This window comes from Callorhinus ursinus, unplaced genomic scaffold, assembly GCF_003265705.2.
Source record: "Callorhinus ursinus isolate GAN/ISIS: 27379988/994484 unplaced genomic scaffold, GSC_fseal_2.0 scaffold9, whole genome shotgun sequence".
Lineage (NCBI taxonomy): Eukaryota > Metazoa > Chordata > Mammalia > Carnivora > Otariidae > Callorhinus > Callorhinus ursinus.
The window spans coordinates 33669452-33697023 of record NW_027397071.1 but is presented as its reverse complement, the minus strand read 5'-3'; the positions used below and the strand labels follow the sequence as shown (position 1 = coordinate 33697023).

General features: G+C 35.2%; 1 protein-coding gene across 14 annotated transcripts in view; it reads left to right on the top strand.

Moving 5' to 3' along the window:
- The window catches only part of ADGRL2 (adhesion G protein-coupled receptor L2), a 216158-nt gene that overhangs the window by 21415 nt on the left and 167171 nt on the right, over positions 1–27572 (top strand). For 4 of the 14 annotated variants that reach the window (XM_073896443.1, XM_073896442.1, XM_073896444.1 and 1 more), the window contains exon 1: positions 7948–8342. The exons of 1 other annotated variant lie outside the window; for it this stretch is intronic. The gene's annotated coding sequence lies outside the window, so the exon portion shown is untranslated. Of the gene's footprint in view, positions 1–7947; positions 8343–8985; positions 9828–11479; positions 11607–27572 lie in introns of those variants that run through there. 9 more of the 14 variants (XM_073896438.1, XM_073896439.1, XM_073896445.1 and 6 more) reach the window with 6 other exon arrangements.

The window sequence follows — 27572 nt, the reverse complement described above, 5'->3', positions numbered from 1 at the left end:
GCTTATTTTCCTGCATGTTTAAAAATAAAATTGGGGAGAACCTTTCATAAATTTATTCTATAACCTTACCAAACCTGGGGAAATATTCCATCATTTTCATTATTTTTATATGTAAAAATGCATCTTCAGGGAAAAAAGAATAATAAGATCTATTTGAGAGAAAATTTTGTGAAGTAATAGTCTGTGAAGAAATAGTATATAGTTAAAATTCCTGAATGCCATGCATATTAAGCATATTATATAAATCTTTGTGTCCTAGTTTTGTGTATTTGTTTATAAATTTTTGTGTACATTCTTACTTATTTTCCAAGTATATTTGCTCTTTGTTTCCACACATGATTTATTTCTCTGGGGAAGGAGTATATTTACCACTTCCCACTAGCACCTAGAGCCCCGAATTGAGGAAAACAAGTTTTCTATGAGTGTTGAATAACTGCCTTTATTATCCTTAGAATTTGAAAAATATGTCAGCCTGCAATCTCAGTAAAAACGCAAAATTAAAAATGAGTATAAAAAATAATGTGCACATTTCTCTGACATTAAACCACCCTGTTGTGCCAAATGTAGCACAAATGGCCCTCTAACAGGGGTTTTATGCAAACAGTGGGTGATCAAAGAACACTTTGCAGTAACACCGTCACATTGGTGGTGTCAAGGACAATGTATTCTGAATTCTATTTCGTATTTCTTCTGTGATATTGTGCCAGAACACAGATATACAGACACAGACATATACATATACATGTGCATATATATTTTACGGAATTTAAATAATTCATTCAAATAAATTATTTAAATGATTTAAAAATTCCTTTGTCAACAGATTAATGGAACCTTGTTATTCAAAAGATAAATCATTTTATATGAAGTGGCAAAGACTTCAAGGGCTAATAAAGGTTTTATGAGAGATAAACTTTTAATGAATTAATACTTTTGCATGTATTTATTTTCTATATACATAAATATACACACAGATGCTTACAATGATATTTATATCAACATTTCTGACTGACTTTTAAGGAAACAGTATTCACAGGGTTTAAAATAAAGTGTTTTTATAGATCTGATTTTTAGGAGCTGATGGATTATAATTCACCAAGTGAAGTAGAAGAAGGTTTAAATAATAGTCCTGTAAATGTTATAATTTGTATAATGAGATAAAATAGACTTTTTTCTATATGTAATTTATATGAATCATTAATCCTGAACAATTTTATATATGTCATTTTCTAGGGTTTGTAATGTATTTAGCACTTATGCCCTTTTGCTGCACAGGTCTTCATCAGAAAGATGCTTTGCACTAGAAAATTATGGTGAACTACTATTTGTATAACAAGACTGTAAGACCCTGGGAAAAATTTTTAAGGACTTTTATGAAGCTCAGTACACATTCTTCAGCTAAATTTTGGCATAGTTTCAATTTGAGACTCCAGTGAAATTCAATTGGTTTATTTTATAGTTAAAAACAAGGAAATCATAGTAAGAAAAATATATAATGTATAGCACTCATGTTTATAATAGAAACATCCATAAAGAAAGAAACATGTTCTAACTTTTCTCATTACTCCAAAGAGAATTGCATCTTTAATCACAGAAAGCACAACTGCTTTCTAATTTTGTTTAAAGTGTTTCAATACTTACAAAACCCAGATCAGGTTATTGTAAATCTAGAGCAAATTAGAATCAGTGGCCTCTGCTTAGCTCTATGTAAGGGTTCTATGTAAATCATAAATTTAATGGCATACTAAGACACACATCTGTTTCAGTTTTGTAGAAGTTAATAATCTAACTCTAGAGTATTTAAACACTTCTTTCATTAACTGGAAAACTGAGGCAAAGATAGACTTTCCTTAGTTATAAGCTGTAATATTTTATCTACAAATTTTGATAAGCTATAAACTTACCTAAGTAGTTAAATGTAGTTTTCTAAATATTCAATCTAGTATCTAATTTGACATTATATGATTTCCTTCTATATAGAAATATTCATTATAAACAAACAGGCTAGCATTATCATCTCCAGTCTATACCTACATAAAATACTTTGATTTATATATATCATATCTTAAATCATTTTGCAATAAGGCATTGGAGAGAAAGTAAATATTGAGTAATTATATGAAATGTCAAAATTCATTCTTTTAAATATTTTTCAGATTCCTTATTTGATTACCTATAGTTTTTTTTTTAAATGATCCATGATTGTCTTCTGGGGATCCATATTATTTAAAAATAGTTTATATTCTTGAATACTCAAACATTTACATTTTATACCTAGCATTCTTACTCAGCATTTCTCTAATTTTATCTTAACAAGTTTTAAATATTTTTTCATGTTATTTCCATGACCTATTTCTTTGAGACATACTACTTCATATATAGCAGTAATCCAGTATTATAATGAATTATTGTGTTCCAATTATCATTAGATAATAAACAGGAAATTAGTTTTTCTTGTAGTGTATTCTACATTGTCTGAACAATGAAATATATGTGGTTTGAATTTGGGTCATTAATTCAGGTAGTAAGGACATAGTTCTAATTAAATTGGTGTCATAAATTACATTCCCATAATGAAGGGGGGCACTCTTTTAATGCACTAAAAGAGTTATTTGTAGATATGTGATTTTGGTAACCAGGACAGTCGGATAACAGGGTGGATGGTTCAGTGCAACACATCTCCATCACTGAAACAAAACCACTCAAAGAATATATTATTCAGGTGACAGTTCAGCAACTCCTTTTTTAATGTAGAATAGCTGAAGAGGTTTTGTGTTCCTATTTTTTAACCCAAAACAAACATTTTTCATTGAATATAGCTCCACACACCTTATCATTTCCAAATCATTTTAGTATTCCTTTAAGATATAAATGACATTTCAGGCATGATTCTAAATTTGGATGCTTATTTTAAAGAAAACGAATTCTTTTCTAATGCACTTTTACTTATCAAAAAACATATGCCTATTACATCATTGTTTGGTCTAGGTCCTAAGTGATTGATTTCATAGTGACCTTAAGAATGCACTGTAATGAGCTGCAATAAGTTGAAACTTAATTATAAAGATTTAAATTATTCTTGAAAATAGAGATGGCTACATTCTATTATCTTATCAAGAAACTATGATGAGAGCTAGGCTTAGAAGAAAAATCTTTGCAAATTGCTATTCTATTTTCCACATGCTCAGACAAATTTATGTTTACTGAAATATATACAACAAAGAATGGCCTTTAAAAATAAAGCAGGTTAGTGGAGTTAAAAAATAACTATCATATTAAAGAACAAAATAGTGAAAAATGTTAGTAATAGGTAGTGTATATGATCAGAAGGATCAACCAAAGTCAAGGTCAAACATCTCATGTTATACAGTTTTACACTGTATTTTCAAAACTGCAACAAAATAATTTTTTGTTGAAAAAATAGTAAGATCATAGATTACAATTATTATATTATTTTATGCTTAATGTTAAGTAAATTATAATGTTTTCTAATAGGAAAATATTAGAAGTGTTGTATATTTATACCTTTGACTCACCTTCTAAGATGCGAGAGGCATTTGTGAGTTTGTTTTCTGACTCTTAAAAGCCTTTTGCAAGTTTGCTGTGCTACAATGAACTCTGACATGATTAATCAAAATCATTTGCAGAGACACTAAAAATTCTATTTAGACTTCTCTGAAATTGCTATTCGGTTATCTCTGAGGGTTTAGATTCAGTAGAGTGGAGTAGCCTCTACTATTAACCATTGACTTGCTTTTGTTCTCACCCAAGCTATACATGTCTGCTTTACGAAGAATTGCCCATCCAAATGTTTTATATTTAAAACAAAGAGTTGTGATTTAGGCTACTCTTAGTTTAGCTTCAATACTTAAAAAAAAATAAAGAAATTTCATCTCTATTGTTGATAGAGGTTTTCTGCATATATTAAAAAGGGATGGGGAGACCTATTTTTAAACTATGGACTTTAATAAAATATTTGGTTGTGAGTACAATGAACAAAATAATTATTATAAGAGGTTATAGAAAGCTTTGTATAAAATGTTATTATAGTTATACTTCATGGTTTGACAGAAGCATTGATAGAAAAAGATCTATAAGACCCAATTATAGAAAATCCTCAAAGTGCAGAGATTAACAGGAGTAATGGGAACAATCTATGGGAAAGAAAGACTAACAGAGTTGTATAAGACTCAGTGGAACAATGATTACGTAGGACATCTTTTTTAATTTGCTTACTTTTGAATATCATAATGGCAATGGTATAAAATTTTTATAATCTTTTATATATTGTTATACATATAAACACTCTAAATGCACAGAGTCATGCTACCAGTTGTATTGGGGGATTTTTTTAAGTATTAATTATAAAATGATTAATATATAATAATATATGTGGTGATTATGTACTTCTAAATAATATCATTAAGCACAGTTCACTATAATCATATGTATACTATTGTTTAAATGTCATTACTTTTGGAGACTGCATCTCTACACTTTAGATAGAGTTTGGCTTTCTTGGACAAAGATTTACTCAGCCTGAAGAGAGCTGGGGAGAATAGTTAAACTTATTGGCTTTGCCAAATGCTTTCATATGTTTCTGCTCTCATGGAAAATGAGTTTTGATTTCTTTTCAGCCTACATGCATGGCAAAGCTAAAATGAAAAATAAAGCTAGCAACTTTCAACCAGTTCTAGTTAAGTTTGGCATTCACATATTGCTTTGATCTGCTCTAGAGCTTTAAAATACTTTCTAGAGTAGGGAAAGCTAGTTTCAGCACTAAGCATCACTGAATAGTAATGATAAAGAAATGGGAACTGGTTAACTTTAGGATGAAATCTAGCTAATTTTATTTCTGTTTGTGTATTAGAAACCAGACCAGGTTCACCTGTTGTTTACTGGTTTGTTTTATTTTACAACTAACATCGCTCCCCATAATGAGTACAGCCTACTCTCCCTAATAGTTCTCTACAGCTGCATTGCTCAAACTTAGAATTTTTGGCCCAATATGAAGTCCCCAATCTCCCCACTCCACCCCAGCCCACCTCCACGTAGCCCCTTTTAGAACTGTCTTATCTATATCCAAGTTTGCCAGAGTGGGGCAGTGAAGAAGTTATTGTTCTACTGGCTTGTGCTAATCATAATATTTTAAAGCCCATTTTCCTACTTCTTCAGATTCTTTAATTTGGTAACCAAACTATTGTTATTCATACTTGTATTTTGACAAGTACCTCATCACTTTCCTTTAAACAAAGCTGCTTAGATGGTAATAGCTTCAAAAATTAGCATAATTTCTGTATCAGAAATATGTGAACTCATAGAATAAAATAATCTAGTTTCTTAAGGTTGCTTAAATTAAAAACATGAGTTTCTATAGTTGGAAAAAACATATATGGTTAAAATGTTTGAAGCCCATCAATCTCTCTAACCACATAAGCTAACGAGTTCCTTCTGTTTTCTCTGAATGAAATCACCATGAGTGGTTAGATGTTGATTTAACATAAAACAAATGGAAATGGGTGTTTCCTTTGTCCTTTGCAGAATTTATTTTTAAAAACAATTAGCAAGTATTATGAATAAGTCAATGATTTTGCCATTACTTAAATAATAATACAGATTGAGTAGTTAATTTGATTGGATTTTAGGGACTGCATAATATACTCCAACTCCCCTTAACTTGCTAACATCTGCAGACATTATTAAGCTTCTAATTTCATTTTTTTCTGCCATAACACCTGTATTGTTATAAATTATGTTTTGAATTGTCATGAAGTGTCAGGCAAATTATGTTTTCTGGATGTGTGTGTCATTTAAGGGTTCCTTTGTAATGGCAGGTTTGTGGCTAACAGCTTAATCTTGAATATATCAATGCAATTAAAAGCTCTTTTTCAATTCTTCTTTGTGGACACAAAGAAGGTTGAAGCATTATTATGGGTAAAGTGCAAGGAAAGAATTAAAAAATTCTTTAATATTTAAAACATCCTAGAGAAGGAATACATTTAGTTGTAATTTTAAAAACATAGCAAGCTTATTACATTCTTTGCAAAAACGTGTTGAACCCTTTGAACTCTATAAAATACACATCCTATTGAATTAAAATTAAAAACTTGTATGACACATTTTCCACTCCTTATAGTTTTAACCCACTTCTGACAATTTCTTCCCCCTCCATGCATCCTCCTTTTTTTGTGTGATGTAGTAGTCTCTTCAGGAACATAGTAGAGAGTGACTCATCTAGGTCCTGAGATCAAAGAATGTCAGACCTATGAAATGTAGACAGTGGGTTCTTCCAGAGATTCTGAGTTAAATAAATAAGTAAATGAGCCAACATTTGGCCTGCTTAATTCAGTCAAAAATTTCTATTGATTATTTACTAGGCTCACTAAATAAAAACTTCAGCCCAGGTTTTGCCTCCCAAAAGAAAATAGGATTAGACTGATCTATGCACTCATTGGGGCTTCTTGTGAATCATGCTGAGATGAGTGAAAAACCTTCAAAGATGAACAAAGGAAAGGGCTAAAATTTTTCAGTAAATGTAGATTATTATTAGTTTGACATATTTTGGTTTATAATCTTGAATAAAACAATTTTAAATTCTAGAAGACACCATGACATAAATGACCTGCAAGTTCTGAGAATTTTATAATTTTGCCTCTTTTCAACTAAAGTAGCCTGATTTAATTTTCCCAGGTAGATCTGTTTTACGTATAATTTTGACAGATTTGGAAACCTTAGATACACAGTAAGGTTTCACACCAGCTCTGCATACGTGTTTTTTTCCAGACTAGGCGTGTGTCCTGCGTCGATAATATTTGAATTATGTTATCTAAGAAATTCCAAATGGCAGTGTTTAGGTAGTTTAAAGTGCAAATGCTCTGAGTGGCTACTCTTATCTTTTGGAATGGTGAGACTATTAAAACATCAATACATTAAGTAGAAAGAAATTTGATGATCAAGGTTTCTTGTTTTGATAAGTATAATGAGTCAACCAAAAGAGTACATTTCGGTTATTTGCACATGTGTACTTTTAACTTATGATTCTTTACAAGTTGGGAACAAACTTGACCAATAGCTGGATTTACTTTAGTACTACAAATATCTGGCTCTGTGACAAAATACTGATAGGTATTTAGAGGCTTCAAGTCTTTGAACAATATGCTGTTGACATTTTAATAACATTGTTGTTTGAAATGATTTCTTAAGTATGATGACTGCAACATACCCGCAGCAACAAAAAGTACATAGTTTCTGAAAGCAAAGAAGCTCAAGTTTCATCCTATTTTCTAGTGGTTTTAAATCTTGATGAATCGGTTTCTCTTGAAAACCAATGGAAACATGCTTCTTTAATTGAGGGCTGCATTCATTAGTTGTATTAGTGATTGAGAAATATATCCTAAAACTTAGTGACTTTCAGCTTAGAGATTTTGTAATTAAAAAAACCCAAAACCCAAAAAACACTCAGTTTTGATTTTCCTGGTATGCAGAGGACACTTAAACTGGCTTTAAAATATTTTTCAAGCGTGATTTGTCCCGTCGTGGTCTGCTCTCTTCAGCTCAGGTCCATCGTTGGCGCTGCCTGGCTGTTTGCTGACACTACCAACAGAGAGGTGGCAAGGAAGTGTGGTCAGAGGACAAGAGCAAAAGCAGTTTCAATGTAAGGAAATGAGGGAAACAGACCTAACAGCACGATGAATGCTCTTGCAAGTAAAGAGCCTTGTAGTCAGTCTCCTTTCCTTCCTTTGCTTATCCTGGCGGGTTTAATCAAAAACAAACAAAACGCTCTTGTGAAATATAGTTAATAAAGTCAAAGTTTGGCAAGGTCTCTGTAACTACAAAGAAAAAGTCACCGCAATTTCTAAAAATGTAACTTTCATTAACGAGCGCGCCGGAAATCTCAGGTATCAAAGACGCATTAACCCTGGAGCGTCCCCCGCGCGCCGCAGCCGGACGGAGGCAACCGCGGCGAACAGACGTTCTTTTCTCCTCGGAGCAGTCACACAAAAGGAGGGCTGCGGAAACTAAAAGTTTCGAAGCCTCCGGCTCGCTGCGTGGAGAAAAGAGAAAACCTGGAGACGGGGTGGGTAAAAGACGCATCCTGGGCCCCTCTCCGAAGTGCAGGCAAGGAGAAAGCTCCTGGGCCTGGAAGGAAGAGGGGAGGGGGCCCCCGAGCCGCTGGCCAGCCTCCTGCGCCCCGCCTCGGAGGCCCGAGCGCCGCACTCCGCCGTGCTCTCCCAAATACCCTTCACCCCGTTCCAGAAATAAAATAAATGTTTTTAAAGTGAGTGTGTGTGGACAGGATGGAGAGCGCGCGCCGGAGGAGCGCGCGGAGGACCTAGCGCGCAGTGAGTGGAGTTTGGGGGTGGGGGTCGGGGTGGAAGGGGTGTGTTGATGGTGGGAGGGGGAAGGCTGGATGCGGAGCCCCGGGACTGAGCGGGGGGGGGGGGGGGCGAGCCGACAGGGAGGCAGAGGAGGGGCGCCAGCCGCCGCAGGCCGCCTCCCGGGCGCGTTCCGAGGCCGAGTGCGCGCGTCCCTCGCCGCCGCTGCCCGGACAGCCCTGCGGCCGCCCCACCGGCGGAGCCGGGGCCGGCCTGTCCTCGGGCGGCTGCTCGGCCACCGCCGCCGCCACTCGAACTGCTCGAGTCCGTAAGTGTCCCCTTTCGCTCCCCTCCCCCCTGCTCGGGCGCACCGCCGCTGCAGCTGCTCAAATGGAGTGGAAAATGGCCATTGGGCGGCAATGAGTTATAGATTATCTGCTCCACGTTTTGTACTTAGCTGCCTGTAATCTTCTTTTGAGTTTGCCTGAGCCCCTTGCTGGAAAAATCAGGAGGGAGAGATTTGTCCTTTGCCGCTGTACACGCTAATATGTTTATATGATTAGTCGAACTCCGGAGGGGGGGTGGGTAGGTGGGGATTTGGGGAGGAGGAGGAGGCTGGAGGTGACTCCAGTTCAGACCTCGCCGAGAGTCTGTGTCAGGACTTCGCACTCCCCCATCTCTCTCCCTCTCTCTCCCTCACTCTCTCTCCGCTCACACACACACTCGCAGAGGTGCCGGAGCGAAATCGGGTGCTTACCGGAGATTCCTTGGGATTGTTGGGGGGCATCTCCCCTCCGTAGCTGTGCGTGGCGTGGCTCTTCTGTGCACCTCCCTGCTTCCCCGAGCCAGAGTCCTCGCCTTCAGCCTTTGGTGGGGCAGTGGCCACCGCTCAGCCTCGGCCCGGAGCCCCGAAATGTGAGGAGGGGCCACCGCTGTCTCCCGCCCCAGGCCGCAGGGTCGGCGCGAGGGATGCTAGTCCGGCCGGCGCAGATCGCGGGCTGAGGGGCTTCGCCTGACAAACTGAGTTGGCCTCGCGCCGCCGGCGTCTGCCCGCCCCTCCCGCGGCTGCCGCTCCGAGGGGACTCCCAAGTCTGCGCACCTCTGTCGGGCTTTTACCTCCGCCACCCCTTTCGCTCTGATTCCCGAAATTTTTGATTTTTTAAGGGAGCGTGCGGTCTGGGAGTGTGCGCGCGTGTGTAAAAGACCCCTCTCGCGGAGAGGCGTGTGGGAAACTGCGGGAAAATGTTGACCTAACCGCAGGAGCCTCCCGGCGCTGGCTGCTTGGCTGGAGGAGGCGGCGGCGGCGGCCGAGCAGGAGGACGCGCCGAGCCGCGGCGCCGTGTCCGGCCGGCGAGCCGCGGCGCTGCCTCTGGCGCGGACTCGGCGGCCGGCGACCCGCGCGCGCAGCCGGCCTCGGCCCTCACCGGCCGGGGTCGCCGCTGCCCTCCGCTCCTCTCCCCGCGCGGCCCCCGCGCCAGACGGCCCGCCCCCGGGGCGCGCTCGCAGACCGAGGTAAGAGCCGCAGGAGCGAACAATGTGCCTCTGTGCCGGGCTTCGGAGACCTGTTTGCTTTGCGCCTCCTGCCCGGGGGTGGATGCTGGAGGTGGAGGGAGCCGCGGGTGAGTTGGGGCTCGGCTGTTTGTTTATGTTCGGCCGGGCCGAGGGGAAGACCCGCTCTGGCTCTTGCTGCTCCCCCTCCCCCCACCTCTCCTCGGAAATCGATACGCAGAACTCCAGTCCCGTCCAGCCAGCTTCTCCTTTTCTCAGGGAGCTGTTGTAACGCTCTCTAGGGATCAGTCTGTTTGCAGGGGGCGTGGGGGAGTACGATCGGGTTTTGCGTTTTTTGATTTTCTGAAAGCTTGGGTTGGAAGGTGCCGCTCGCCCTTTTACAGCCCGTCTGGGTTGGGGGATGTGAGGCGCGCCCTCCGTGGGGCCGCTCTGCTCGGGGTGCGGGGCCCGGGGCCCAGTCCCCCACCGCCCCTCCCGCCTGCAGACCTGTCCCGGGCTGTAAGTGGGGCAGGGAGGCCAGGCGTTCGGAGCGAGTTCAGGGGGAAGGGGGAGGTGGGGGGAGGGCTTGGGTGAGTTGTTGCGGGTTGTTGTTTTTTCTTGTTGGTGGTTAGGTGGTGTGGAGAGGCGAGGATGACAGCAAAGCGCAGCCAGATGTGGCCAGGCCGGCGCGGGGGCTGGCAACGATTAGGGGCGGCCCCGCGGGGTGGGCGGGCGGACGGGTGGCGGGGCCCGGCACCCGGCGGGCCCTGGGGAGGGCAGAGAGCCTCCCGGACCCGCAGTGAGAGGGCAGCAGCGGGCCGCGCTGGGCCTGCGGGAGAAGTTATCGACCGTGGGCTCCTGGGGTGGCTGTGGGGTTGGGAACCTCGGGAAGCCTGGTTTGTAGGACGGCGGTGCCGGGTGGGGATCCGCGGGGAGGAAAAGGCGTGGGAGGAGCGCGAGGAAAGGGGAGACCCCCCCCCCCCGGGCTAACCGAGCCTAGGCTCCTTGATTGGCTGGGGCGACCCGACCCCTCCGGTAGAGAGTCGAGGGCGGGCGAAGCGACAAAAGCGTCCTAGCAGTGGGGAGGCACGCTTGCAGGACTCCTTCACTTGGGATCAGTAAAGTTTTTCCTTTCGCCAAACTGCGGGGCTTGGGGTAGGGAAAATCGCTGGCAGCTTTACTGTGTGCCCAAAGTGTCGCTGATCGGAGGCTAAAGGCTAAGGAACGTATGTCTTTCATATATATATATACGTGTATATATATGTATATATACATACATGTATATATATATATCTTCTCTCTTCATTCCGCCCTCTAAAAACCTAGTTGGAGGGAAAAAGTCCTGCGGTGCGGCTTCTTTCCTGGTCTCCTACGGACTCCTCCCCCCCCATCCTTTCCCCCTTCCCGGGCCCTCTCAATACGATCTTCCTGATGCAAACTGTGTTGCCTTGCATTCAGACCGAGGAAATGTTTTCCTCCTGTTTCTTGAAAGGTGTCAGGCTGCTGAGCAGCTCCTTCAAGCAGCCTGGGAGCGTCTGAGCCGCAACCACCGACCAGATGGTTCCCGTTACAAAGGCCGGGTTCTAAGGCACTCTCCTCCCCGCCCCCGTCCCAATTCTTAAATTTTCTCCTGCCGCCTTTACAGTGTGTGTACTTCTCTCTTCCCCTTTCCAGAGGCATAGATTTAACGGACGCTGTTGGTTCATTCATTTCCCTGTCAGTGTTTGTATCTGGAACGGGCCCCACCGAGTTTGCTCTTTGCTCAACTCGAGTTGCACAATGAAGAAAAGTCACATCCGTTTGGTAAATAATTTCCTTTGGGATGTCTCTTACTAAATCAAGTTTGATCTTGGGCAGACCTTAAAAAGTTGGGTACTAGGAGGCAATAGGCGTCCACGGCAGAAAAATAGAATAGTTTCTGTAGTGTCTTTAACAACATTCCACATTGTTATGGGACTCTTGACCCAAGTAAAAGGTAACTTGGTAACTTTAAATTCAGTATGTTTATGATATTTGGAAAACTTTATATAAGCAAATCTACTTCTGTTCAGGTGTGTTGTGGAACTTTTTGTTGTCCCTCTCTCCACTCTCCAGGAAATTTATGCATGATAGAGAGAATACTGCAGAACAAATGTTCTGTTGTTTAGTTCCTTCACACATTCCGATTCTCTCCTTTTGTTGCTTGCCTCTAAAAGAGGTGCCATTTCACATCATTCTGCACAAATTGTTTGAATTAATGCAAGTGTGAATTCTTACCGTTTGAAGGGGACTATTAGCATATCAAAGGTTTCTTAGCTTCAGCTCAATTGAGAAAACTTCAGCCTGTCTTCCATTTGCTTCCAAGTAGAGGCCCAAAGGGCAATGAGAATTGTAAAGGGTAAAAATAGGGAGGTGGATTCAGGCTGTGTTTCTGAACTTTCACTGTTTTGTAATTATGTGAGCGAAAAACATTGTCTATTGCTGTGGAGCCCTTGCAAATGGCAAGACAATTATTTTCTATTGATAAATGGTTTGTTCCTAGAAAAAAGGTGACCTTTTATTTAATGATAGTCACTGTTGCCTGTCTTTTGGGGTCCCTTCAGTGGAAGAGAGTGAGAAAGCTTTTCCTTCTAACTTAATACTTTTCTAGGGCCTACACTTTGTTATATTAGTAAAATGGGGAAGAAAGCCTTTTAATTAGTCTATAAAACAATAGAAATCTTGTGATAAAGGGACATTCATTTTTATGCCTAGGAAACTTATTTTTAATACACTTGCTAAATTAAGGGGAAAATCAATGGAGGGTTTGAATATTAAAACCTCAATATGAACTTTGTTAATGTAACTTCCGCAAGTGTAAATTTGAAAAAAGTTTCTAGGTGATACTCAGATTATTTGTGAATTCTATTTAGTAGTAATTCTTTTTGAATACTGATTTTGTCTCAAAAGTTTTGTATTTTATCAAACACTGTAAACTGGAGAATTCAGCTTACAGTTGGTTTATTTTTCCTAATATTTATAGCATATTTGTTAATGCTTTTTTTACATTTGCAGAGAGATAAGTTCTTTGAATTTCTTTTAACAACTCAATATCCATGAGTGAAGAAACAAGAACAAGTACATGGGTCATTTGGGTCATTTATGGCAAGCAGATGGGTCAAGGGAGAACTTTTTTCATCAACTTCTGCGGAACTGTTGGTTTTACTTATTTAGCTCAAGATTTCCTAAAGCCTAGTTTTAAGATGAAAATGAACCTCAGAGGAGGTTTTGTTGCCCATATTTTTTATACTTTTACCTTTGATGGTTAGTTGATTTTGAACATGAGTTTATATTCTTTCATTAGAAGTGGACTTTTTTTTTTAACTAATGTTCGGACCTCCTTGTTTTTTATTCTAATACTGAAAATTAACTCTACTGAACAATTTGGGAGGGAAAAATATCATTACATTAATTGCCTTTTTGGTTTTTAGTTTAGTAAGATACTTTGTTCAGATTAAGAGATTTTTTTTTAGCGCCATTTAAATTGTATATCATGCCCTTGAAATCATTTTCTGATAGTTTATTTATCTGGTCCCTTCAATTGTCTAAGAAGTACTTTTGAGGTAAAAATGCACACGTTTATGTAATTACTATTATTGCTCTTAAGTTGCTGTTAACTAGTCTGCTTTAAATGCAGAGTGCTATAAAGAAAACATTATCCTTTAGAGCTATTAGTGATAATCTAAAAATTGTCTTGAAAACATTGTTCCTCATTTTATATGATGGTGATCCTGAATTCAGCAAATCTCTGAAGGTGTAAAATGCAGTGAAAAGATTTTTCAACATTTCAATGACAAAATTGGACTACTTAGAGAAAAATTAATGTGTTGTAGAAGCACTTCAGCTGCCATTTTCAATCATTGTGGGTAACTATGTGTTGGCAACAGAAAATGAATTTAGAAATGCAGATAGCTCTGGGAGCAGGTAGTTGGAGAAGTCAGAATACTAAGTCATGTGGAGTAGAACAAACCAATTACTTCTGGTTTTGACTTGAGAATTTCCAATAAATAAAAATTTTTCAGGCTTTTGACTCTGCTTTATTAATAGACTAACATCAAAGCAGACAACAAAACTTCCAAATGTTATAAAAACTAATATTAAATATACGGATCTCCCATAGAGTAGTACTACAAGTCTTAATTTTAAGACAAGCAGTTGGAGTTTTTATTGCTGCAATTTTCACAATCAGCAGAAACGTTAACACCAAGCTTCTGGGCGTTTCCTTTCTTAAAATAAGCAAGAGGAAAGCTTTAAAACCAAGGTTTACTTAAGGTTAGATCTTTATTTGATCATTATTGAAGCTGTGTTTTATTAAAAAATCTAACATAATATTTTAATGTCTTAAGTAATATAGGATATGTGAGCTAAGATTGGGAAGTTGGGAAGGTCAAGAGGTAACTGGAAATCTGTACACCATAGTATAGTAATAAAATGTTTATTGCTGTATTTTCTATCAAAATATTTATTTGACCTAACTTGTGAATAAATAACTCAAATCACGCTTAGTTTATTGACAGATGTAGTATGAGATGAAGAGAGAATTACAATTTAGGTATGGGCTACACACACTATACCTACCTGAGAGAAAGTGTTCTCATTTTAATAAGAATCCATACCACTTGCCCAATTGCTGATATTTAAGAGAGCAGATTAACTGTATTTAGATTAGGAATGAACATTCTTGGAAATTTGAAGAATTCAGTAATTGAAGAATTCACGTTTGCTATTTTTACGAAAAGTCTCCTCAAAGACTGTGTACTTGGCCTCTTCATGTCCACTGTATCTGATTTTGAGTCTTGGAGAGGTACATATTTGACAACTGTCTGCTTTTCTGTGGAAAAGGTGCATGTAAAATTAAAGTGGAATTATTTTCAAGCTAATAAATTCTAGAAATAAAGTGCATGATTATGAAGAAAGATTCATCAAATTATTTGCAAAAATACTAAACTAAAAAATTTTGCAAATTGATGGTTTAGATCAAGTGTTAAAAATAGCAACTTTAGCTCCTAGACCTGAAAAGGCCTTGAAATCCTGTTTATGTTTTGGTCATATCAGTTCTTAAGGTAATTTGTTTAAATGTTAGTTCATATATTACCTAAATAGATAACTGTTTTGTAACTATTTTTAAGAAAGATTAAAACATTTCTATTTTAAAGATAGATTAAAATCATAGCTTAGTTAACTTCTCTCTTACATAACACTAATTAGTCTATAGCCCCACCTAAATATTCATCTCTTCAAATAATTCTTGATTGAAGGTTGAAAGGTTGAAAAGTATTTAATCACCCCGATTACTGTAATTAGACTTGATGTTATCAGAAAAATTGAGACTGTTCTCTGAAATCTTTTTGCAACTCAAGATTGGTCAAGTAGTGATTTTTTTTTAATGCTTTAAGAAAAACTCTTAAGAAATGGGTTGTTTAACATAAAGATAGTTAATGATTGGAATTAGGGAATTAGAATCCTAAAATGATGACATTTTTCTTGACCTAAGTGTGAATAACTTTGAAAGGAGAAACTATATAACTGGGGGTAGTTCCTAAATTTTATTCAGGACTGTCAATGTGGTATTTTGACTTTATAGGTTTTGTAATGTGTATATTATAAACAATGAAAATCTCTTTATGCTCTTTTGACATAAGTAGATTTTTTTTAAGTGGGTCACTGTGTCATAAAAGGTCTTAACCAAAAATACTTAAAAATCTTTTTATGTCATTTATCTGATAGACTAAAGTAGGCAATAATTTGCAGATATTTTCTAATATATTCTTATACAATGATTTTTTAAAAGTTATTTCTGAAGAAGAAAATAACATTCCATATATTGCCAATAAAAATTATCTTTGAAAAAGGTAGATCGAGTGAAGGAGCCTAGCGCTTAACACCTGCAAGTAAAGTGCAGCTTACAGCAAAATACTATTGATTGCTTTGAAGCACAGAGCAAGTTTAAATACAATTTGTTTAATTACAACAAAAATGCAGTTTTATGAAGTAATATAGTTTGTCTTCATAGAAAATTTTATGACATTCTGTGGTGGTAAGTAATATCCCATCACAGTTGCATAAATTTGTTCAATTACCAGAACGGCTAAAAGAAAAAAAAAATCAATTTACATTGAAAAGCAACAGAAATTAGATTACCTTGGTTAGTAGGAACTTGCCAGCAATGTCTAAATTGCTTAATAATATCAAAAATTACCATGTTTCACAGTGTAAGGATATTGGTGTCTGTTTTAATATGCATATGTCTTGTTTACTTGGTAATTTTGTTATGTGAACTTTTTTCTTTTTGTTTTCCGTTTTTGTTTTTATGGAAGCTGTTACATTAAGTCCAAGAAACTATTTCCACTTGCATATTCTTGTTTGTTTTAGAGATTTGCTTTTTGTTGTTGCTTTTCTGGATTTCTAGAATTTGTGATCAGCTGATATTTCAGATGAGTGTCATGAAATATCAGATGTAATTTTAGGCATCAAAAGAAATCTGGCCCATCAGTATGGATAGCGAGGTTATTATCAGCAACAGAAACACATTTTAGAAATTTTTATTACTGACTCTAGAATTATAAAGAATTTTAAATCTTAAATTCTTGTAGCAATAAGGTGGCATGGGATTCATCATAGCGGATAGCTGGGCACCTGTTTTATTACCACCTTGATTCATTCTGGCACCCAGATTTACCGAAGTGCAAGAACAGGCCACAACTGCTGCTCGCAGCCACCCAGCTGTTTTTAGGTCATGAAGTCAACTTCCTGGAATTTCTGGGGAAACCAGTTGAAAAGGGAGGACAAATGTCACTTTAAATAGAGATGTTTAAATCAGATTTCTGCCTGAGGGTAAAATTTAGGTCTGTTTTAGCCCGGATGTAATGTCTCCCTCTACAGAGTACAGCATTAATCACTACCTGACAAGAAAACCTATGCTGAGCAAAACGGGCCCCTGTTGGTCTTGTCATTGATTTTTCTAATCTGTGAGGAGTACGTTATAAACATTAAAATTCACACACAGGGATTACACCTTAATCTCTGAATTTCAGTATTGAAATTAGTTGCCTTAAAAGAAGCCTACTTAAAGCTAAGAAAGAAAAAACTTTGGGAGACTTTGTAAGGACAGATTCAATATTTTTATAAAAATAGAGATATTAAAAAGCAGGCAGGTTACGCAGAAGTTAACATCCTGAAATAATGACTTAATTCTGTTTAAGATGCATTAAGTAACTTCAAAAATGTGTGGGGTTTTTTTTGTTGTTGCTGTTACTGTTGTTTTTAATAAATCTGATAGTAGAAAAAAGAAGATAAAAACGAACTATTAGTTCTTGGCCATGAGAGATGGAAGAAGTTGGAAAGATGGTTAACTTCAGACTTAGGTCTTTTCAAAGGCTTATTATTTTGTTAGAACAAAACTGGATAAATCTATTTCTAGATGAATAATAAAATCTTTAGCCATTGTAGTGAAAAATGTGTGGTGAAAAATGCACCATGAAGTTCCTCATAAAATAAAATGGGTTAGTTTTGCTCTTTCAATTATTAGGTAATACTCTTTAACTCTTTTCTTGATCAAATAAATATATACACACGTACATATATAAGCATGGAATTTATATCCCGTTCTTTTGTATGTATCAATATTTATGACTGTTACTGGCTAAAAATTACTGCAAATATAAGCTTAAAATGTAAAATATGTATGATTAAGATAACTTTTTAAACCGATTTTGAAAATGCTATGACTTGGTTAATCTCTGTTTTGTTCTCAAAGGTATTTACTACTTTTGGATCACGAAATGCTTGTACTACCCATGCTTTGCATCATCTTGTAGGTATTTTTACATCAGCCCATGCCTCAAACAGATTATTGCCCTGGATTTAGATGACAAAATAATCTAACCCCAATTATTGTCAAAAATGGTTCTTGGCTGCTGGGGGTGGGCTAAGTGACCTTGCTTTTGACTAATACTTTCTATTGTAGAGGACAGTAAATAGTGTCTATAAAGAAAGCAAAAGAGAGTTCTTTCTTGTTTATAAAGTAAATTCTAATTTTAATCATTTTTCTTAGAATACTGTGACAATAGTTCTCCATATAATGAGGGAATCATTACAAGATTTTAGAAAAGGTCTTTAGTTGATAGATTTCTGTTTTATATAGATTATATTAACTTAATCAGTTCTCAACTACAATTTACATAGAAAATCATGTCGAAAATGATTTTTCCTGTTCTTTTTTTTTTTTTTTACTTTGAAACAAAGTATTTCTATTTGGAATTATTATTTCTTGATTCCATTGGCACTTTCCATACAGAAATTTTATTCCTTTGCCTTAAAAGCCTACCATTTTTTCACTGGCTAGTACTGTGTTTATTAGAACTTACAGAAAACATGTTTTTATACAGTATTTTCTCCACTCTTTGTGTTCTTAATCTCGAGATGCTTATGGTACGTTTTAATTCTTAAGAGTCCTGGTCTTCCTGGGGTTAATGTTCAGGAGAGTTTGGGAAACATGAATTTTGGTGTTGTTGTAAGCCTATGCATTTGTATCCCAGTGATTGTGCATATTTTTATGGAATTTGACAAAGCCTTAATGTATTAAATGAAGAATTGATGTACTTTATGTATCTTGTCTTACATTTAAAAAAAGGTGGATGTAATTCTGAAACGTTTCATTTTGCTTCATATCCATCAACAAATAAAAATTATACTAAAATTTTGATGTCCTAGACATTTCATTTTTACTAAGGACATTTAACTGTTTCTGTCCTTTTGAGTAATAGAGATGTCTCCCCCCACCTTTGTTTTTTCTGCTGTAAATGCTGTGATACCCATAGCCTTCATGGAGGTCACTTTTCATATATCATTGGTTTTAAACTAGGCCTACAGCCTGAATATTTAAAGATATAAGTGAAACAAAATTTTATTTTTCTCTAAAGTGAAAAACTCACTAAAATGCTGCTTATTACAAGTTGCCTTTCCCCTTAACCTCGTTTTCTTTGTTTAAGTAGAAAAGAAATTTAACTGGTACTTCTGTATTGGTATTTTTGTATGCTTAGCATGAAAGTGAGCATATCTTTTATAATTTACATGTGTTTAATTAAGGATCTTAGTTTAAAAAAAGCACTTTATAATAAAAGCCTCTCAGTTCATTTATGGGTAAGTCAAATTGAATGCCTCAAATTTCTAGTCACTGCTTATATGCTATAAGGTGGTGCATACGTAGTTTGAAAGGAAAAATCAGGGGACATCAAATTGTCCAGTAATAATTTTTGGTAACACATTGCCCCCTAAGACTTTGAAAATATTCTTAACTTTGCCTTTTGTCCCCCTGCCCCTTTGTCAGAGATGTACCTTATATCTGTATTCACAGAGAAAGGAATATGGTGAAGAGGAGAGTGTGCAAACACAAATCTAAAACAGATTCCGAAAAAAATACGTTGGAGGGGTAAAGGGTGTTTTGCACATCAAACCAGTTTTTCTTTTTCTTTTCATACTGAATTAATGAAAATAAATTTATTGTTCAGAAGTAAATACTTCCAGATTTAAGTTTCAGAATTTTTCTAAATTCTAAGAAGAAAATGTAGTAGTGACTGCATTTATTTAAAATTTATCTTTTATCTTTCACTGTAAGTCAATCCTAAAGTATCACCTTTGATTGTTTACTTTGGGATCAGAAGATGCATCAGATAAACAGGTTGAACAGCTTTGTTTTGGGTGGTCTGTCATTTCAGGCTGGTGCTGTGTAAGCAAAGTAATGTTTTCTTTTCCTTGAAATACACTTTGTAAGAGGGGCTCTTGGGTGACTTTGAAAAGTTTGTATATCCTGCCTGGTCAAGCTGCATTCTTAACCAAGCTGAAGGACAAGAATAATCATGTTGAACCACAAATTTTCAGAAGCAGTTATTTTAATCAGGTAATTGGTAAGGAGGAGACTCTAGATAATAGTATTTTCATACAATGGTGACCTGCATCTTTACCAGGCAACTGCCTACATGTTTCAGATATTTTTGCTAACCCTTGTTATTACCTGCAGAGGGAGCTTGTATATGAGATTAAAATAATCAAGGCAGTATCAATTGGTATTGCTTTTTTGAAAATTATATTTTTTAACATTTTTTATTTTTGTTTGAGAAAAATTGTTCTAAGGAAAATAAAGCATTTGGGATTAGCCAAATTATAGTGAAATTTAATATACTAAATGTCCAAGTATTTATCATTTCCTGTATTCACAGATTACAAATGGGCTTTTTACCTTTACTTAATTAGTAAAGATAACTTGAAAAGTAATGAAGATAATGAATCAGACTCATTTTGAGATGCTAACTAGTTTTATGATCGGTCAAAGCTCTGGATGACTGTAAAACTGTGTCTTGTTTAAATATCGAATAATTGTTAAAAGAGAGATCAGATTTTTTAGAAAATTTTCCAGATTATGTAAAATATTATAAAGCGATCACTGAACAGTAAATAGTAAATTACATTCCTTTACATTTAATTAATAGATCAAAGTAGGTGAGTTGCATTTGCTCTTTTCTAAAATCAAAAATGATCACTTTGGATTAATGACTTTTACTTGTAATAACAGACCGATTAATGCAGTGACACTTAAAAACAGGGAAACCACCAGTAAAGATCTAATATTAAATGGTTTAGAAAATTGCTGAGTAACTTGGAAAAAAATGAATGCAGGCAAGATAGATAGTACTTAATTAAAAAATGGAATTATATTTATGAACACTGTGTCAGCTAAATTTCTCAGAAATTATAAGCCAGATACTCAGAAATACTTGAGAGTTTTCCGATCAGGTGTTTTGGTAATCAGGGTTAAAAACCTTTAGGAACATTTGGTTCTTTTCAGTGAGCAAAATTTTTCACATCATATGCATAATTGTGCCAGGAAATTTAAGGATAAGATATTATATTGTTATCATAAAAATGAACCTTTTTATTTGTATTTTTACATTATAGTATAAAAATGTTATTTCAGAATTTGCTTGTTGGAAAAAAAAGAAAGGTTATCCTTTAATGCATCCTTGAAAAGAGATGTAATAGTTCATTTCTCTCCCTTAGTTTACCAAGGAATGATATGACAAGTAAAAATACTTATTTGCTATTTTAAGAAGCTTTGTTTCTTAATGAAATTCATTGTTGTAGACTTACTGTTTTATTAGCTAAGCTTTACTAATGTGAAAAATCAGATTGTTAGTTACACAGAATGACCCTCTAAGTAAGGAAACTGTTGTCTAATAAAGAGATTTATGGTACTGGCATGGGCTTTTATATAAGTATTAACCTCTCAGCATGGTCATGTATTATCTTAACAAGTTTATGCTACATTTATGCAGAGCATTTTCATACCAGGGTAAGAATATTAGCAACAGCAATTACACTTCAATAGGATTATGTTGGTATGTTTTTACAAAAGTATACAAATGCTCCTTTTCGGTAGAATTATTGATAGGCATCTTGTACTGCCAACTTCATTGTCTTAAATCATATGATAAAAAAAGATTTCTTATCATTGTTGGTGCTAACTATGATCGGCACCAGAAAATGGAATCTGATACTATGGTTCATTACCCTTTTCCCTCGAAGATCACACCTCCCTTCACAGAGAGGTAAGGGTTACTAGAGAATTCATTCCAGGAAAATTGTTACGTGAGGAACAGTAACTGTCACAGAGTGCATAACTTCTGTGAGGTTATTGGAAAGGCACAGCTAGGGTAAGTTCTGCTTGTTTTGTCTTAAATTTGGAGGTAGACTATTGAGTGTTTTTTAAAGTAGTAAAATTTGAATCCATTGCAAAGAAAATGTTTTGTTGACAAGTTAATTAAGTTACTATTGTAAAAGTGTTATTGGTATTATATTGGGGATGTTTATGACAAGGAAGTTAATTGGCGATGTTTTTCCATTTAAAATAACCCTGACATTCTTTGTAAGTTATCAGAGAAATTTCTATCAAATATTCTTGGATGAATAATAAAAAATATTAATTATGATATAATATCCTCTGCTCATTTGTATATATGTTGAGTAAATGTGTATGTATTAAATTGTTTCGACATCTGTTTGAGCAGATTGGCTTTTTTTAAAAAATATGCTACATTATGAGTAGAATATAATATGAGGAATAATTCTCGAGATAAAGGCATTATGTGTTATGAATACATATTTGAAATAATCTTTTTAATATACATTTTATAAAAATGGAAGTTTCTATTAAAAAACTTGCTATGTTTTATTCTCTTTGAACCGAGTCAAATATTCTAACAGGTTAACATTTTAAATGGAAGTTAATAAAACATGTAAAAAACCCTAAATAATATTTATTCAAAATTTATGTGTACCTATATGAAGAGTCTGGAATTCAAAACTATGAATCTACATGTTTTAATAACTGTTGGAAAAATATATTTTATATTGCTTTATTAATTTAAAAACTAAATTTAAAATTTAAAAACTATTGCTTTCATTTTAATATAATAAACAATATTAATGCCTTTTTGCTTTTATATTTTCAAAGGCATAGGTTTCATCAAGTTGAAATCTAACAAAGGTTTAAAAGACTACTTTTTATTATGTACACTTTATTATGGCAGTCACAGGATATTGCTAATTCAAAGCTGAACTGAAGATTGAAATTGTTAAAATCTTAGAATATCAAATTTCTATTCATTTTTAAAAAGAATAAATTATAAGATTGCACATTTTTTTCTCCAGTAATTTAAACATGATTGTATTACCTATGTATAAGAAGAAATACAACACCTAAGGAAATAACTGAAATTCACAATAAAAATATTGATGCTTTCTATTCATGGATAATCTTGTCTCATATTTGTATGGTTTTCATACTTTAATATTAATACAATTTTAATATAAATTTAAATAGCCTTTTTGAGACTTATAATTAAGGAAAAGAAGCCATTTACTCATTGAATTTTTATGTAATGTTCTTTAAAAATTAGTTTATATTCAATGCTCTTTAAATCGGAATATTGAAAGGCATTTTTGTTTTGACCAAATACCAGTCAAAGCAGAAAGGTAGTTGTTATTGCTCATATCAGAGGCCTGAAATAAAAATTTAGGTTCAAAGAAATAGCTTAACTGTAGTATTTTATTACTTGTCAGAGCATCGTAAGGGATACTTTGTTATCTCTTAGTAGTAATTACTGGCCCATAGTAGCTGTTGGCAGATGCAAAAATAAGCATGGACCTTTGAAATTATTCGAATTAAATTTAAGAAAATCTTTGTTTTAGATCTTTGCTACGTGGGATTCACATAACAGCTGCAATATGTTAAGGTATTTAAGAATACACTCTAAAAGCACTCTTCCATCTTGGTCCTCTTCATAGGAATTTTGGGTTGATTAATGCTTATAAAATATTTTGTCGAATTATGGTGACATAGAATTATAATGAACTGGATGGTCAAACATAGCTCTTACACTTTGCCTATTTTAATAATGTAGTACTCTCCCATACCTCCCATTTGTTTTGTTGTTTTTTTACTAATTTTCTTGTATTGTGTTACTGATATGTTAAGTGCAAAGTTCTCCTGACATTTCAGCCTGAAACCTATAATTGGTTTCATTACATGAGAAAAGATATTTTTTCAAAGCATTTATTATTCAGTCACTAATATTACATGATTAAAAAAATGGAAGAACAAATCTTAAGTATCTTAGAATTCACATTTTCCAGAGTTCGCTTTTTTTAAAAAAATATTTAGATTGATTTTTAATAGCTTAAGTGTCCTTAAAAAATTAGAATAAGAACTCTTTGGAACAATACTAAATTGAATAGCCTTTAGTACAACCATTGCTTACGTATTTGAAGAATATTGAGAATCTTATAGATTACATACACTAATAGTCTCATTCCCTATATTGCCTGTTAAATCTGGGAAAATCAGGAACATTACCAAGAAGGTTGCAATTAAATCACCACAATGTTAATGTTTAATTGAAAATAAATTAAAATATAGGCTTAATTTCTTAGCTTACTTTATTAAAATTGATTTTGTCTGTTTCTGAAGAATAAATCACTAACTCCTATTTTTTTAAACTGATATTTTCAGATGTTTTTGTACTTAACACTTCTTCAATATTTAGTATATTGCTTTATAATGTTTTTGTTCTTAATAATTGGATATTATTCATTTCTGAATTGATGGCTGAAGGCCTTATTTCTCTTTTTTTAAAAAAAAATCACATTTTTTTTTTCATTTCACTTCCCAAGTAACATGCTGTTTGACCTCTGAAAAAGAGCAAGGTATAAATTTAGCGATTAGTATCAATGGATAAGTTTTTTATTTAATGTGGAATCATGTGGTGGTGGTCTTCAGATTGTTTCCATATGACTGAATATATATTGAGCCCTCCATAATTAAAAAAGGACATTTCCCATACCTTCATGTTTGGCATAATTTAACTCTTGTAAAATATTCTTTTAATGTTTGGTCTGATAATCCATCATTCATTATGATATGAGTGATTTTTTTATACCTGCCTATTTTTGTTCAGCCTACAAAATAAAAACTTCAGTCCATGTACTTTTTTTCTCAAAGAAAATATAGAAAATTTTTATTGAAACATCTTAAATGACAGTTTGAGGAATATATATATATTTTGCCGTTCTATAATTCGTGTTATAAATTAAATGATTTTAAAAGAAAAAAAAGACAGTTTGTCTATAAAGAAGGATTTGTGTGGGCAACTAGATAGTACAATTGATGCCTTTGATTGACCTGCCATTCTCCTTTGTTTTATTTATATTTGCTTCAACCAAAATATGGTAAGGCAAATGTATGTTTGTGTTGTTGGCCAAGGATTCAACATTGTCTTGATCTCATTTTTGGCTGAAGACGAGGCTGTCTGTTCTCTACACTTAGAAATTATGGCATTATGTCTAAGACCTAAGTATCTTTTTCTCTCCTTACCCTTTTAGAACCTAAGAATTAGATAAAATTATAATTTTACTTTTTAAGTTTGTTGACATTTTATTTATTGCATAAAAAAGATTTAAACAGAGTGAAAGGTAGGCAACTCTGTATAAGGATAGGAATTTAGATAAGGAACTATATAAGTATGTATGAATAATTCAAGTAGGTAGAAAGTTAAACTAAAAATATTAGGAAGGATTCCAGGAAACAATATATAATTTTGACTAAATAGTTAAAATTTTCATTAACACTGCTTATAAAGGTTAACTTTTGGACAGAATCACAACTATACCATTCAGAATTTCTAAAGCTCCGCTAATCTATTTGAAAATTAATTCCTTATTAAATTGACTTTTTAATGCTGAGTACTCATTAAAGCTTTAATATTATACATCATTTTAACATACAATTAGAAGTTGTTGAAATTGAAGTGTTTAACAACCAGGTTAAAATGTTTCGAAATCTCCTGTCATGGTGGTATAGAAACCGCTTTAAAGGTGGGACTTAAGTCCATTTTTTTTTATTATTGCAAGATTTGTGAATAGATTGAAAAATATTTTAGTGAACAATTCAGCGCAAATTAAAAGCTCCCTATCTTTAGTAGTAAGCTTCCTTTATATGGACTTTGAGTTTTACTGATTCTATGCAACAGATAAAGAATTAAATAATAAAGCTAGAGTAGCACAGTTTTTGGTTTAATATATGTAAATATTATAAATTTTAAAAAAATTGAAAATTGTTCTTAATTCTAAATATAGTAGTCAGAATTTTATTTTTATCTTTCAGAATATAGTGCATTTGATGTATTTAGCTGTTTAGGTGAAAGGCAGATTTTCCATCTTTGGAATTGTATTCAAGACTGTATTAGTCTAATTAAAACTCCTTAAGCCAACTTTTCATTTATAGGGACATTTATAGGCCATAGCCAAGATCATAGAGGTAAATTTGATGAAGTAAATCTTAATTTTTGGTGGCCTTGTCACCCTTCCATGTTGTGCAATTTATAGTTTTCTCAAGGCCAGGTGGTATTACCAAGCCAGAGCGATTAAATTATTGCCACTATCCTATTTCTCACTCCCAATTTTGATAAATTAAATTGTATTAAGGTATTCAGTACTAGAGATTTCTTACTCTATAAAATAGTTTTTTGAGAATTCTTTAAAATAAAAGTGAAACCCAAATTATCTTTTGAAAAAAATCTGGTATTTCACATGTTGGTACATTCTCTTAAAGTCCATTATGCTTCTGTAGTTGAGAGCAGTCATTCTTGACAATGTTGCATGTGTATAAGTGACAGGTGAGGGCTTGGATTTATTTAATAATCCACAGTATTTATAATGCTTTGGATTTTACTTTCAAGATTTTTTTTTTTTTTTTTTTTTTGGTTTCCTGCAATGCCACAGAGGTTATTATGGCAGCACATGTGGTTTTTAAAAATGTGAGAACTTCTACTACTGAGTTTGCCAGAATTGCCAGACCAAAAGTACGCATTTGCTTGAACTGGTCTTAAAGTCTGTATTTTACAATATTGATTGTGTTTTATCCTTTACAAGAACAGTTTTATCTGTAAGTGCATTTCATCTAGTTATCCATTAACTTCTGGGCTTTAATTTTACTCATTTTGGATCAACAGCCATTTATTAAGGCCCTGCCTAGAAAAATGTGCTGTGTTAAGGACTGCTCTGTAAGAGGCACGTATGATCTCGTGAGAGAAACAGACATTTCCACAAATAATTATAAGGCATACTATAGTGACATCCCAAAATGAAGTGTAGAGGAAAGGCTGTGGAATATAGGGTAGGTGGAGTGAATTCAAAATGAGAAGTATGGAGAAAAGAGACTCCATTTAGGTAGACCTGAAGGCAGATAATGATTTCAGCAGATGTAGGGTTTGTGAGAGGCGGACAGGTCAGAGGTAAAGGCACTGGAAAAGAAAGGGAGAAATTACGGGACCTTCAGGAGAATGTGTATGGAAGGTATGAATCGCACAGAAAATGGAAGGAGATGAAAATGAGATGTTAGTTTGGGACCTGATTATAAAGAGGTTGCTCCGCTAAAATTAGAGTTTACATTTCGGCCATAAAAAGCTGTTAATATTTTTGATTGAGAATGTGTTATATTTTTAATTGCTAACTCTCAAGATGGTGTAAGCAATGAACTACAGCAGGGAAAAAATGGAGGAAATAGAACTTTAGAAGGTGTGGATGACAGTCCAGGTGCGAGGCAATGGCTATAGACAGGAAAACTTTTGTAGTGATGGGCTGGAATTTGGTAATTGAATGTGGGATAGAGAGAGAGCTAGAAATCAAACATAGGTTTGAAACATCATTCATTCCTGCCATTAGCTTGCTTGACAGCAAGGAGAATGAGTCCATTTTCCTGCCTGTACTTTGGGGTGCATGCATTATGCTTAAAAATAATACCAGCAGTCCAAAAAAAATTGCTTCAAGTTGATATGCATATTTTAATGTTGTATTTGGGAAAATATAATAATTTTGCTTCCTTTACAGATGTTCCTAAAACTATTCTTGAGTATATACCTATACATGTTTTAAATGATATTCATGTTTCTTCAAGTGTTGATTAAAGTGAAAAATTTTATTATGTGGATTTGAGGCTATAAGGTTAGGTTTTTGGTTTGTTGACTTGTATTTCATGTGAAGTTTCTTCTAAGATAATCAAGACTTATAAAAGTCAGCTATTAAAATCTGGTTAGAGAGAAATCTTTTATTTTGTGGAAGAATACTTTTGGCTTTGTTGAGGGCTATTTTATTAACATTCTTAACAGCTTTTTCACAAACTAATTTGATATTCGTAGGTTT